This window comes from Crocuta crocuta, unplaced genomic scaffold (assembly GCF_008692635.1).
Source record: "Crocuta crocuta isolate KB4526 unplaced genomic scaffold, BGI_CrCroc_1.0 scaffold96, whole genome shotgun sequence".
NCBI lineage: Eukaryota > Metazoa > Chordata > Mammalia > Carnivora > Hyaenidae > Crocuta > Crocuta crocuta.
Window position 1 is genome coordinate 1338285 of NW_027531522.1, and position 15171 is coordinate 1353455.

Here is a 15171-nt window from a genome sequence, read left to right on the forward strand (position 1 = left end):
TATTAGCAATCCAAAAGTGAAACTGAGAAAAAATTCCATTTACTATAGCATCGAAATGAGTAAAAAATACTTAGGGGTAAATTTAACCAAGGAGGTAAAAGATGAAAGCTATGGGACGCCTAGGTGGCTCAGTCGGTTAAGTGTTCAGCTTCGGCTCAGAAGACCTAAAGAAATGGAGAGGCAATCTGTGTTCATGGATCAGAAGACTCAATAATGCTAAGATGGCAATATTTCCTAAATTGATCTATAGATTCAAGTCAATCTAGAGATTGTAATGCATTCCCTACTAAAATTTCAACTGACTTATCTTCAAAAATGGACAAACTGATACTAAAATTCGTATAAAATTGCAAAGCACTTCAAATAGCCAAACAATCTAGGAAAAACCAAAGTGGCCTTGGAAGACTCATACTTTCTGATTTCAAATGTCGCTACAGAGCCACAGCAAGCAAACCCGTATGGCACTAGTATACGATAGATATATAGATCAACAGAATAAAACTGATCATCCATAAATAAACCTTTACATTGATGTTCAACTGTTTTTGACAATGGTGTCAAGAGCATTCAATAAAAATAGTTTTTTTTTTTAAACAAATGGTGCTGGGACAAGTGGTTATCCACATGCAAAAGAATACATTTGGACCTCTACCTTAAGTAATATACACAAATTAATTCCAAGATATCAAAGACCCAAATATGGCTAACACCACGAAATGCTTAGAAGAAAACAGAGGTAAAATTTTTGATCTGGGATTAGGTAATGCTTTCTTAAATATGATACCAAAAGCACACGTAACAAAAGAAAAAATAAACTGAACTTCATAAAAATAAAAAAAATCTATTAAGGCACACTATCAAGAAAGTGAAAAAGAAAACCCCCAGAATTGAAAAAAAAAAATTTCAAACAATGTATCTAATAAAGGTCCATATCCAGAATATATAAAGAACTCCTAAAATGCAACAACAAAAAGGCAAACAACCTAATTAAAAAATAGGCAAAGGACTTAAATAGACACTTTCTAAAGAAATTTAAGTGACCAGTAAACACATGAACATCTCAGCATCATTAATCACTGAAGAAATGTATATCAACAGTGCAGTGAAATAACACTTCACACAGAGTAGGACAGTTATAAAAAACTAATTGGAAAATAACTGTTGAAGATGTGGAGAGGCTGGAAACCTTATACATTGCTGGTTGAAACAGAAAATGATACAGCTCTCGAGGAGAACAATTTGGTGGTTCCTCAAAATGCTAAACATAGATTTATTATTTATTATGTGCCAACAATTCCACTAGTTCTTACATACCTATGAGAATTGAAACATAGATTCACACAAAAAACCTGTATGTAAGTGTTCAGTAACATTCATAATAGTCAAGAGTGGAAACAAATGATGAGTGAATAAACCAAGTGTCGTATATACATACAATGGAACATTACTTGTTAATAAGAAGGCATGAAGTACTGATACATATTACAACTTATCACATACTACATATTACCAACACATCACAAACTGCCTGAGCCGAAATCAAGAGGCCGAAGCTTACATGACTAAGCCAACCAGGCACCCTTAGTCTTTCAGTCTTTTTACCATATAGTTATAGTTAAAAAATAGTATCAGGCCATAGGGGACCACAAAAAAGATGACAAAATTCTTTGGCAATATGAAATTACTCTTTTGTATGTGTGATTATAAAAACAAGAAAACAAAATTCTAAGTGGATAGTTGCACATTAATATATTTGATCTATTTTAGGTTTCTCATATAATAGAAATGCTAAACAATATAAATATGAAAAATTAAATATGTAAAACTCAAAAAATACCATTGCATTCACCTTCACCTTAACCCACAGAAAAATACACAAAACATATTAGCTAGTCAGTAGAAGGTACAACTACAGAGGAAATTCAGATTTGCTATGTGAGTATGTAACAACTCTTCAGTTTGTCTGACCTAGCTTTTTTTAACTTTTTAGATGGTATTACTTATCTTTAAAGTAGAAGAACTTTCAGTTATTGTCAATGAAACGTTTGGAAATTAATTATAACTATTACTGTGATTGCTCTTTGGTTCTCGTACTATCTAGCTATTTACGCTTTGTTTTACCATTAGATTTAAAACTCTGATTAAACTTCCTTGCAGGCCCCAAAGTTCCTACTTACATTGCCTCACCTATTACAGATCGTAAGTGTTATACAATATGATAGACTTATCTATTGTTACATGCAAATTGATTCCTCCATTAAAACTATAATATATGGCCAAGGTAAAAAATAGAAAACCATAAACAAATAAAAAAGAGAAGAATGAATACCCAAAGTAGCACTAGCTGTACATAAACACTTAGCATTTTGATGAATTTTATTCTCTAGTATTTTTTCTATATGTACATGCTTTTTATATTAGGATTATAATATATAATTTATATGGACTGAGCATTTTTTTGTCATACAACATTCTTTATTTATCAATAGCATGATATATGATGGCACATAATTTTTTTTATTCTAAAAAACACATCATTATTTTTTTATTCTAAACTACACTCCAATGAACATTTTTTTCTCACTCCTTCAAAGCCCCTAAAAGTCTAAGAATGGAAAATAGAAATCTATTGCATTAACTTCCATACATATCAGCTCTTACTATATATTGGGAAACATTGTTTCATCTCTTTTATCAGGTTTAGAATGGATTGAAAACTAACTGAAAAAGTAACTTAGAAGAAAGGTGGTGTACAAGGTCAAGCAGATTTTTAAAGATTTAAAGTTTCATATTTTTATACTGGAATAGATGCCAATTGAGGAAAAATTTTCTAGTGACTAGAGAACATAGGGAAAATTTTATCTATGTAAAACCTGGCTATAATATGAAAAAATTCATATTTAAATTCTGCATATTCTTTTTAAAAATATTTTTAATGTTTATCTATTTTTGAGAGAGAGAGAGAGAGAGAGACAGAGCACAAGAAGAGGAGGGGCAGAGAGAGAAGGAGACACAGAACCTTGAAGCAGGCTCCAGGCTCTGACCTGTCAGCATGGAGCCTGACAAGGGCCTCAAACTCGCAAACCATGAGATCTTGACCTGAGCCGAAGTCAGATGCTTAACTGATTGAGCCACCCAGCACCCTGAGCAGATGTACTACTCTTAGCAAGTTAAGAAGTATTTGTGATTATAGCCTTCAAAGCCCGCCTTTACATGAGCTTGACCTATTTTTTTTTAAGTGCCCTTCATAACATTCTCTGCTGATACACTAAGACCTGCTGTATTCTTGTGTTTTTCTCTCTGCCATGTTCTACCTCCCCAACTGCTGGCAAACCTTTCTCTTTCAGGTCTTCCTAAGGCTGCCTGACTGGATATTATATTTTCCTGCTGGCACCAAGAGTATAATCTATATTTATGCATGTGTCTGTTCTACCTATCCACCAATTAAGATTTATGAATATTTTTGCAGATCAATATTTGTGTACACCTTAATTTTATCTTTAGATTCAAAAAAACAACTCACTTTTTAAAAAGCTCTTGATACATGTTAGCAAATATTTTCAGTGGATTGTACCATTTATACTCTCTCCTGCAGAGTATGAGGGTATCTTACCCCTTGGATACTTAATATTATGAACAATTATAATAAAAATAATACTTTCTCCTGAAACAAATGAAATACTGATCCATAATTTCTCATTGTTTTATTCATTTTTTTTTGCATTCAGTTTTATAATTTGTTGCCGTTCTTATAAATTGAGATGAAACTGTGAAGTAATTTTTTCTAGACAAAGAGCTAATTTTCAAATTCTTATTTGTTGAATTGGCCATTCTCATTCTATGGTTTTGGAAAGCTTTCTCTAAAAGTTTTGTAGTACTTTCATCTCAGTAAAACGTAGCAACCCTTAAGATCGTTCCTAGGTATTTTAGGTTTACATTTAAGATTGGGAGCAGGACATTCCTATCATTATCTTCTCCAATTTAAAGATAAATAGAAAGCTATAGTTTCTTATAAAAACCTATACACCTTGTTTACATTTTCTTGATTGATCTTTCATGATTATATGAATAATTCCTTTTCAGAGACATAATTCACATACCATAAAATTCTTCATCTTATGGTAAATTTATAAAATTCAGTTGTTTTGGTGTATTCATAAAATGTGCATCATAACCCTTATATAATTTCAGAACAATTTCATCACCCCCAAAAGAAACCTTATACCCAACTGTTACTTCTCATTCTTTTTTTTCACTTTAAAATTTCATTATTTTATTTATTTTTTGAAATTTTATTTATTTATTTATTTATTTATCTTAAATAGTTTATTGTCAAGTTGGTTTCCATATAACACCTTGTGCTCATCCCAACAAGTGCCGTCCCTCATGCCCATCACCCCCATTCCCCTCTCCCCCACCTCTATCAGCCCTCAGCTTATTCTCAGCATTCAAGAGTCTCTCATAGTTTGCCTCCCTCCCTTTCCCCAACTATTTTCCCCCCTCTAGGTCCTCCATTAGCTTCCTCCTAATCCACCTATACGTGCAAACATACGGTATCTGTTCTCTGCCTGACTTATTTCGCTCAGCATAACACCCTCCAGTTCCAGCGATGTTGCTACAAATGGCCAGATTTTATTCTTTCTCATTGCCATGTAGTATTTCATTATATAAATATACCACATATTCTTGATCCATTCATCTGTTGATGGACACTTAGGTTTTTTCCATGTTTTGACTACTTTTGAGAGTGCTGCTATGGAAAACAGTATGGAAGTTCCTCAAAAAAATTAATAATAGAACTTCCCTAAGACCCAGCAGTAGCACTGCTAGGAATTTGCCCAAGGGATACAGGAGTGCTGATTCATAGGGGCACATGTAACCCAAAGTTCATAGCAGCACTCTCAACAATAGCCAAAACATGGACAGAACCTAAGTGCCAATCAACTCGTCATTCTTATTTTTCCCCTAGACCCTGGTAACCACTAATCTACTTTATGTCTCTATAAATTTGTCTATTATGAATATTTCATGTAAATGAAATCATCAAGTATGTAGAATGAATCAATATACTTCATTAGTTTGTCCACTGAATGATATTCCATTGTACAGATAAACCATAGATTGCTTATCCATTCATCATTTGATAAACATTTGGGTTCTTTCTATTCTTTGACTTTTATGAATAATACTATTGTGAAAATTTGTGAACATTTTTTTGTTTGGACATATATTTTCAATTCTCATGGATACACACCTAGGAATGGAACTGTTGGGTGATATGGTAACTTTATGTTTAATATTTATAGGAACCAAATTGTTTCAGAAAATGGCCGTACCATTTTACAATCCCACCAGCATATATGAGGTTTTAAACTTCTCCTCATCCTCACCAACACTTATTTTAAGACTTTTTGACTATTAAAATAAAAAAGACTTTTTGACTATAGCCATCTTTGTGGATTGGAAGTGCTATCTCACTGTGGTTTGATAGCCATTTCTCTAATGACTAATGAAAAGTTAAGCATCTTTTCATGTATATACAGGCCATTTGTATATCTTTGGTAAATTATCTATTCTATTCAATTCAATTCCCATGTTTAATGTTGGACTCTTTGTCCTTTAGTTGTTAAGTTGTATTACTTTTTTACATGTACTGGATATCAGACTCTTATCAGATTTGCAAATATTTTCTCCTATTCTGTGGGTTTTCTTTTCACTTTTTTTAGTATATAGATTTTTTTTTTAATTTGAGAGAGCGAGCAAGAGAGCAAGAGAGAGAGCAAGCACATGAAAGGTAGGAAGAGGGGAAGAGAGAGAAAGAGAATCTTAAGCAGAGTCCATGTTCAACACAGAGCTGGACACAGGGCTTGATCCCATGACCTTGGGATCAGAACATGAGCTGAAATCAAGAGTTGGATGCTCAACCAACTGAACCTCCAGTTCTTTTATTAAAGTTAAATTTATTTACACAGAACAAAACACACAAATCAGTGCACAAAACAATGACTTTTGATGAGTGCAACATCTTATATAACCCACACTTCCATCACGTCAGGAACAACGTGCTTATACATTTTTCTGTTGCTGGACGTTGGTTGGTTCAAGTTTGGGGCTACTATAAAATAAAATCTCAAGCAGGCAGCACAGAGTCCCCATAGGGGGCTCAAAACCATGAACTGTGAAATCATGACCTAAGCCAAAACCAAGAATCAGATGCTCAACTGACTGAGACACTTAGATACCCCCATTATTGAGTTTTATGAGTTCTTTATATATTTTGGATTATTAACCCTTTATCAGGTATATGAATTGCAAATATTTTCTCCCATTCAGTAGGTGGCCTTTTCATTTTGTTGATGGTTTTCTTTGCTGAGCAGAAGCTTTTTATTTTGATGTAGTCCCACTTGTTTATTTTTGCTTTATAAAAGCTGTTGCATTTGAAATCAGATTCAAAATCATTGCAAAGACTGATATCAAGGAGTTTACTCCCTATTTTTTCTTCTAGAGTTTCATGGTTTCAGGTCTTTAATCCACTTTGAGTTAATTTTTGTGAATAGTGTAAGATAATGGTTCAGTTTCAATCTTATGCATGTGGCTGTCCAGTTGTCCCTGCACCATTTACTGAAGAGACTATTCTTTCCCCTTTCTTGCTTCCTTTGTTGTAATTTAATTCACCATATATGAATGGGTTTATTAATGAATGGTGTTCTGTTCCATCTCTAATGCCATACTGTCTGATTGCCATAACTTTGTGATATCTTTTGAAGTTAGGGAGCATGGTGCCTCCAGCTTCGTTCTTTCCAATGTCTTCAGTTTCTTTCATCAATGTGTCATAGTTTTCAGTGTACAGGTCCCTTGTATTTATCCCTAGTATTTTACTTTTTTTGATGCAATTTTAAATGGAATTGTTTTTTAAATTTCTCTTTATGATAGTTTGTTATTCATGTAGAGGAACACAACAAATTTGTGAATATTGATTTTAGATCCTGCAACTTTACTGAATTCATTTATTAGTTCTAATAAATTTTTGGTGGTGTCTTCAGGATTTTCTGTATAGATCATGTCAACTGCAAGTTGTGACAACTTTACTTCTTCCCTTCTAATTTTGATGCCTTTTATTTCTTTTCCTTGCCTAATTGTTCTGGCTAGGCCTTGCAATACTATGTTGAATAAAAGTGGGAAAAGTGGGCATCCTGTCTTGTTTCTGATCTTAGAGAAAATGCTTCTAGCTTTTCACAGCTGAGTACGATGTTAGCTGTGGTCTTGTGATCATATATGGCCTTTAGTATGTTTAGGTACATTCCCTCTATACCTGCTTTGTTGAGAGTATTTATCATAAATAGATATTGAATTTGTCAATGCTATTTCTGCACCTATTGAGATTATATGATTTTTACCTTCATTCTTCACTTTTTTATTGAAGTATAGTTGATACACAATGTTACATTAGTTTCAGGTGTACAGTATAGTAATTTGACAAGTTCATGATTATGCTCTAATCCCTGCAAGTGTAGCTAACATCTGTCACCATATTATGCTATTATAATATCATTGATATATTCCCTGTGCTGTACCTTTTATTCCTGTGACTTATTCTTTGCATAACTGGAAGCCTGTATCTCCCATTACCTTCACCCATTTTGCCTATCCTTGCACCCATGTTATTTTCTTTCTTGATCATATCCTTTGATGTACAATCTTTTTCATTTTGGTAAAGTCCAATTTATCTACTTTTTTTCTTGTTTTGCTTGTACTTTAGGTTTCTCTCCAAGACTATGAATATTTATGTTTCCTTCTAAGAGGTCTATAGACCTCTTAACTTTAGCTCTTACATTTAGGTCCTTGATCCATTTGGAATTAATTTTTGTAAATGGTGTAGAGTAGAGGTCTGACCTCGTTCTTTGGCCGGGAGAAACCTGGCATTGATCTGGGTGCCTCTTCCTCTTGCTGTAGCTTTTGAAGTAAGTTTTAAAATCAGGAAGTATGAGTCTTCCAACTTTCTTCTTTTTTAAGATTGTTTTGGCTATTCTAGTCCCCTTGCATTTCCATACAAATTTTAGAACCAGCTTGTCAATTTCTACAAAAAAAGTTAGCTGGGATTTTAATAGGAATTAGGCTGATTCAATTTAGGAAAGATAGCAATCTGAAATACTAAGGTTTCCAAACCATGAACAAGGGATAAGGGATGTCTTTCCATTAATCTAGGTCTCCTTTAATTTAATTCCACAGTGTTTTGTATTCTTCAGGGTACCTTTCTAGCAGTTCTGTTGTTAAACTCATTCCTACATATTTTATTTTTATGCTATTGTAAATGAAAATTTCCTCCTAATTTCAGTTTTTGCTTGTTGCTAGGGTGTAAAATACAACTGATTTTGCATTTCAATCTTGTACACTGCAACACTGCTAAACCTGTTTATTAGTTCTAATAGTTTTCAGTTAATTCCTTAGGATTTTCTCTACAGAAGATCATGTCACCTGCAAATAGTTTTACTTCTTTCTTTGATCTGGATATCTTTTATTTCTTTTCGGAGCTTAGCTGCTCAGGTGAGAACTTCTAGGACAATGTTGAATAGAAGTAGCAAGAGCAAACATTCTTGTCTTGGTCTTAATCTTAGGGGTAAAGGCTTCAGTCCTTCATCATTAAGCATGATGTCAGCTGTGGGTTTTTCATAGATAACTTTTATCAGGATGAGGAAGTTCCCTTCCATTCCAAGTATGCTGAGTGTTTTATCATGAGAGTGTGTTGGATTTTTGTCAAATGCTTTTTCTGAATTTGTTGGGATGATCATGTGGTTTTGTCCTTTATTATGTTAATATACTCTATTATACAAATTACATTGATTGATTTTTGTATTCATGGTCTAAATCCCACCTGGTTGTGATGTATGATTCTTTTTGGAGGTTACTGGATTCTGTCTGGGTTGAGATGTTTATGTCTCTATGCATAAGAGATATTGGTCTGTAGTGTTGTTTTCTTGTGATGTATTCATCTATTTTTGGCATTAAGGTAACACTGGCCTCTTATAATGAATAGGAAGTGTTGCCTTATCTATTTTTCAGAATGGTTTGCAAAGAATTAGTGTTAATTCTTCTTTAACTCATTGATACAATTCATCAGTGAAGCCNGTTTTGGTACTTTGCATCGTCCAGGAATTTCCAGAATAGCTGCACTTCTAGTTTTAAATTCCTTGTTAGTTCAAATCCAGTCTTTTGGGCTGGACACATGTGAATTCTGTGTGATGGACATTAGGGTAACCAGAGGCCAAGCAAGGCAATGACATGTTAGAAGGTATTACACAGGCAATACTATCTAAAATCACAAGCTTAACATTAGTCATGTTTAAATAAAAGTAGTCTAACTACAAATTAAAAGACAGAGGTTGTCAGATTAGACTTAAAGAGGCAAGGCCCAACTATAAGCTTTCTACAAGAAATACACACTACATATAAAACAAAAGGTTTAAAGTTAAAATAATGGGGGAAAAAGATATAACATGCTAATACTGATCAAAATAAATAAGGGGTGGTTATATTACTATCAGACAAAGCAAATTTTAGAGCAAAGAATGTTATTGGGGACAATGAAGGTCATTTCATAATGAAGTCAATCTTTTATCATTATGATTAGGACATGAATTCATGTCCTATAAATAGGACCTAACAACTCTAAGTGTTTATACATCTAAGAACAGAACTTCAAAATATCTGAAAGAACTGTGAGGAGAAACAGGCAAATATGAAATTTCCAACTATTCTCTCAATAGAACAAGTAGAGAGAAAATTAATCAGGATATAAAAGATGAACAAAATTATTAAACCACAAAACCACAGAAGACACATTCTTCCAAGTGCCCATGGAACATTCACCAAGATAGATTATATTCTGGGCCATAAAATGAGTCTCAATAAATTTAAGAGGATTCAAGTCTTACAAGGTATGTGTGGTAACCAGAACAGAATCAAATTAGAAATAAAAAAAAAGATTTATGGAAAATCTCTCAAATATTTGCAAACTAAATAACCCATAACCTGTGGGTTAAAGAATAATTCAAACTAGAAATGATTTTGAACTGAAGGAAAATGTAAACACGACTCAGGTATTTGGGACCAGACACATGTAAATGCTGGGTGAGGGGCTGAAGGGCAACCAGAGGCCAGGTGAGCAGATGATGCGTCAGGAAGGACATGGGTGTGTCCACGTGATAAGGCCAGCCGAGCCCCTGCCTCTGGGCCCAGACAACAGCAGGCAGATGGCAGCAAACAGCTTGCTGAAATAGACTGTCTCACTGTGGCCTTTATTGCTTATTTATTTTTTTAAGAAACTCTAAAATTTTTTAATGTTTAGTTAATATATTTTTTACAGCACACCATTAGTCAAAAATGGAGCGCTTCACGAATTTGCATGTCATCCTTGCTCGGGGGCCATGCTAATCTCTGCATCCTTCCAATTTTAGTATATGTCCTATTGCTGTGAGCACTCACTGTGGCCTTTAAAGCTTGGCTGTCCTTCTTTTTGCTACATGAATGAGTTAATCTCATTTCTCACTTATTCTTTTACATCTACTTCACATGAGGAAAGGAAATATTTCCACTTGAGGGCATACAGTCTCTAACAAAGAACATTAAGATGAAGTATTTATCGACTATAGTCCAAGAAGTACTAATTCGGAATTACCAGATGGGTTTTCATTTGTAATTTTAATGTTAATTAACACACACAGAGAATTGCACACACACATAAACAAGGTGAAACCATACAATCCAAGAAGTAAAAAAAACACAAAAAAACAGAAAAAAACCCCCCCATGTTTCCAATGTGGCACATAGCCTCAAAACTATATATTCTAATTCAAACCAATTTCCAGAAATCTTGACATAAAATGCTAATGCTGTGATTAGAATTAGAGCACACACACATATATATAATCTCAAAAACAAGAAGAGAAGTTTAATATCGAAAAGCTTTGAATGTAGATGTTATAAAATAAAGGGCATTTAAAAATTGCGCATCACAAAAAATCAAGTAGGACATCTGAAGACAGACAAAGTAAGTAAAACTGTAAATCTCTTTAGTTTTCTGAGACATGTCCCCATTTTATTTATGTCTAATATTTAACACATTCTGAAAAATAGAAAAATTAAAAAATGAACTTTGTTTTTATTTCTCATTATACTGAAAAGTCACTCATTGATGTTAAAGGTTCTGTATGAATATAGACCTCTAGTTAATAAAAGACATCTTTTATGAATATGCTTATATATTCCAAATCTTTTACATCCTATAAATAGATTAAATTGAGCATATTAATTCATAAATGAAACTATTCAGGCCCGCAAGCCTTAATTAGCTTCTGAAAGTGACCAGAATATACCAACATAATTAACAATATTTAGCACCATTCAGCTGGGCCAAACTTTTGGGTCCTACAGGAAGCTAGACAGGGCAGTGTGGTCATTAGAAGGGACTGGATGGAAAGGAATGTGCAGAGGGAATTGTCTTATCCTTCAGTTAGAGATTTTATACTGAAAGAGTAACTCCTTGGAGCTTAGGGGACTCTATTTTCAGGGCTTCTGCAGAATCATTCATAAGGACTAGCTGTGTGCAAAGTCCACAGGACTCAGTCTCAGACCGCTCTGGACGGATCACACGTATGCCAAGAAAGGGCTGATGAGTATAGGAAGGACCAGGGAGATGGCATAATTTGCTTATTTCTCAGGTTTTCAAGGCCTCACTTTTTCTAGGTCCTTCCAAGCATATGAGTGATCAGAATGACAGAAATGCAGGGCCTGCAAAGCTAAGGTATGTAACTACACACTTTCTGAAAGTTAATTAGAATTACGATGGCACACAAATAGTTCAGTGCATTAGCATGAGTCTACATGGTGCATTCCATGCCACTGCTTCTTAAATTAATGAAATTATGAGGTAAATCTATACTGTTAAGAGCCAAACATCTTTTGATATTTCCTGTTTCACTGCAAATAATTTAAAATGGTAAAACTATCTCTAGGGAAACTGTTTCAATCTTAATCTCCCAAAGCTTCAGTTGGCACTCAATGAACTGAGAAACAGGTAAAGAAAAAGTCAACTTATTTACAAACCTAATTTTCTTTCCAAACCTCTTAAAATGCCAGTATTAGACATAGTACTGAAACATGAATTTGAAACTTTTATTTTCTAAATTTTCATCCTAAGCATGTCATTGTTTTATAGGACACCTAGTTATTTTCTAGTAAGTGCAATGTGTGGGTATATGAGGTAAAGGCTCAGGTATTTTGCAGTTTGCCTCTGAAGCTATGTAACTTTCTTTGAAGTTGGAACTTACTTAGTTTTCTATTGACAAAGATTCTCTCCGTAATCAAACTTTAGCCAGGCTCTTCTGAATCATCTCCTTGACTGGGACCCAATCTTTGGACTTCCCTTATCTTTACACTGTCCCACTGTAGCAAGATTCTTATTAAGTCAGTTTTGTAAGAATCTCCCACCCTTGGTATCTGAGACCACCTTGGCAAGACTCCTATCAAAATGGTTTAGCAAGAAATTCTTCTTTGCCTCTGATATTTTCTCTTAGTAGTTTCCCATCCACTGCTCCTTAACTATAAACCGCCACTCTTTCTTGTTGTCTTCAGATTTGAGCCCAGTGTCTCTCCTCTGCTATAAACTCCAATGTTGTTGACCCCTGAATGAAGTCTGTTTTACCATTCTTAATGAGTGTCAGAATGAGGTTTTTTTTTTTTCCTTTAACAATGTCCAAATACCACTCTGACGGGAAAGAGACCTTCCTCAGAAGTTTATGAGCCTTTTTCTCTGAAACAATATGGTCCTTAAGAAATGTTACTATGAGTAACTCTCCATGTGAAGGTTATCTACATCCAGAGTCAGCAGCCAGAACAGATGATGAAACACAGCAGAACTCAGCAGAAAGGAGGACCTGTAGTCACCATCATTACCATGATCCATATGGCAAACTCTTCCCATTTCCTAGTCAAAATGTAATGGCCATGGTTAACATGTTCAGAGGATGTTTAATTAATACATTATTTTGGTTGAGGTGGGCAACCGGCTAAATCCATTTTGAAACCATTTCATATTCAAACTCCTGTGGGTCATGATTTGGGACCTTAAATATCATTTATTTGTGTGATGGAGTAACTGCAAGATTTTTAGAAAAAACTTGTGTATGTCCAGAGGCAATTGTTCAACCACCAAAGAACAAAAGTTGTTATTCTTTTGGCTTTCATAAATGAGAGCTAACCAACACCTTACTCAGTGGTCTGTTAAGGCAGATGGTTCTGCAGCTAATAGACAGTCTAATTTGCCTAAGTTCCTATCTCAAATTCCTTCCAGCCAGTGGTTATCATAACTTAAGCTAAAGAAGGCAACCTTCATCTCATTACAAGCTCTTTGCTTCTTTATATAGTCCCACACTTGCTTCTCTTTCTTTTGTTCTTTCAAAAATTTAAGATAGCTTACTATATTTTATGTATCCTCCTAAAGAATACAAAAGATAAATAAATATAAATATCTTCCAATCACTTTTCAAAATTTACCTAAAATAAAATAAAACCCTTCCCACAAAGTGTAAATATTTGGTGCTAATGAGCACAGTAGAGAAAACGGCTATGTATTGTATTGTAGCTACAGCAAGGAATACTGAATAATGTATGAAGTGAAAATCCCTAGTCCAGACCCACAAGAAGTCTTTCTCACAGCTTGCTTAAATATTCATTTTAAATATAGTACAACAAAGTCTTTTGTTTTTTCCTTGACTAGCCTTGGAAAAAAGGAAAACGGCAATTTGCCTCCAGAAACCGTATTACAAGGAATAGAAAAACGTTCCTGTAGTACTGTTTCTTAATCTCTTTCTACCTCCTTTCCTTTAAAACATTTCCTCATTTTGCCTCCTGAAATTACACTTGGCCTTTCTGAACCTAGAGATATTGCCTTCCCAATTTTCTTAAAACAAATCAACTTAACTTAGCAAGTAATCTGTGAACACATTACATCCATAGGGGTGCTAGATGTTCTTTCAGATCTGTCCTATATCATCCATGTCCCAAGTCAAACATCTGTATGGTTTCTGAAGGAAACTCCTTTGTATCAATGAACCTCCTTCAGTTTTCCCTACTTGGGGTCTATTTTCCCTTTTGATCCATATTAAGCAAGCTAAAACTGCATCATTTGTCCTTCTTTCTTTCTCCAAAGAGGAACAAACAGTTTCAGGTTCAAATTGCACTGCCTGAATGGCCTGCCAATGAGGTGGGGCAGTAGCACTGGTCGGCCCTAGGGTGTAGGTAACAAAGGGACTCATTTGCCTATAGAGAATTTAAGGCAATAATAAAGACAACTAAAAAGGTTGGTCTGTTTTTTATCTCTATCATGTGATAGTGATCCTACGTGTCATTTATAAACGTTTGCCTCTGCGAAGGGGCAAACCACTTTCACCTGGCTGCCCCCAATTTGTTACACCCTATATCACACTGTTAGTGAACAAAAGACTCTTGGAGTTTGCCTTTGTTTGGCATTGTAGTCTTTGACTGTATGACTCTCATATATAAGGAGACACCACTAAATTAAAAAGTAGAAGATTTAGTAAAAGTGCATGGAATCTTTAAGTCCCCATCGCAGGCTAATAGTATCATTTCTGTGACAGAGTGAGATCCTGTCCTTTTTCACATTTGCTTCAAGTTTTCTGAGCTACTGGAATTCTGTAAACACTGCAGTCAATCAGAGAGAAACCAGGAGATGGGGAAAGAAATATTCTATAGTTTTACTAAGCCTTGAGGGAAGTGACTGAAATAAAACAAAAATTCAGGTCTTTTTTTTGCCTGTCCTGTTCTCAAGTGACTATAACAGTCATTTTACATGTCTGTACTGAAAATTTCGTTAGAATTTTCTGCCTGTAGAGGTAGGATTTACCTTTAAAAAGTCTGGAAGTGAAAAATGAAGTTTCTGTGAGAATGATACGTGGCGTTTGCTATGCTGTCTTAATCCCTCAATCTAAAGGTTCTCTAAAGCCTACTTCTATGACTCTCCATATCCTTCCAACGAGTTTCCTTTTTTCTTCATTTAGCCATAGTAATCCCTCCCCTTCATATATTTACATATATTCCAATCATGTTTAATCTTTACAACAACTTTACAAGTGAGGTGAGAAAAACGATTTTCAG

The 15171-nt window shown here is 34.5% G+C and overlaps 1 protein-coding gene and 1 non-coding gene across 2 annotated transcripts in view; both read right to left on the reverse strand.

Moving 5' to 3' along the window:
* Nucleotides 1-15171, reverse strand: part of GPR158 (G protein-coupled receptor 158) — a 404671-nt gene that overhangs the window by 38799 nt on the left and 350701 nt on the right. The window lies entirely within an intron of this gene.
* Nucleotides 10375-10478, reverse strand: LOC144238655 (U6 spliceosomal RNA). Its single transcript, XR_013337179.1, has one exon. It is a non-coding gene; the product is annotated as a U6 spliceosomal RNA (small nuclear RNA).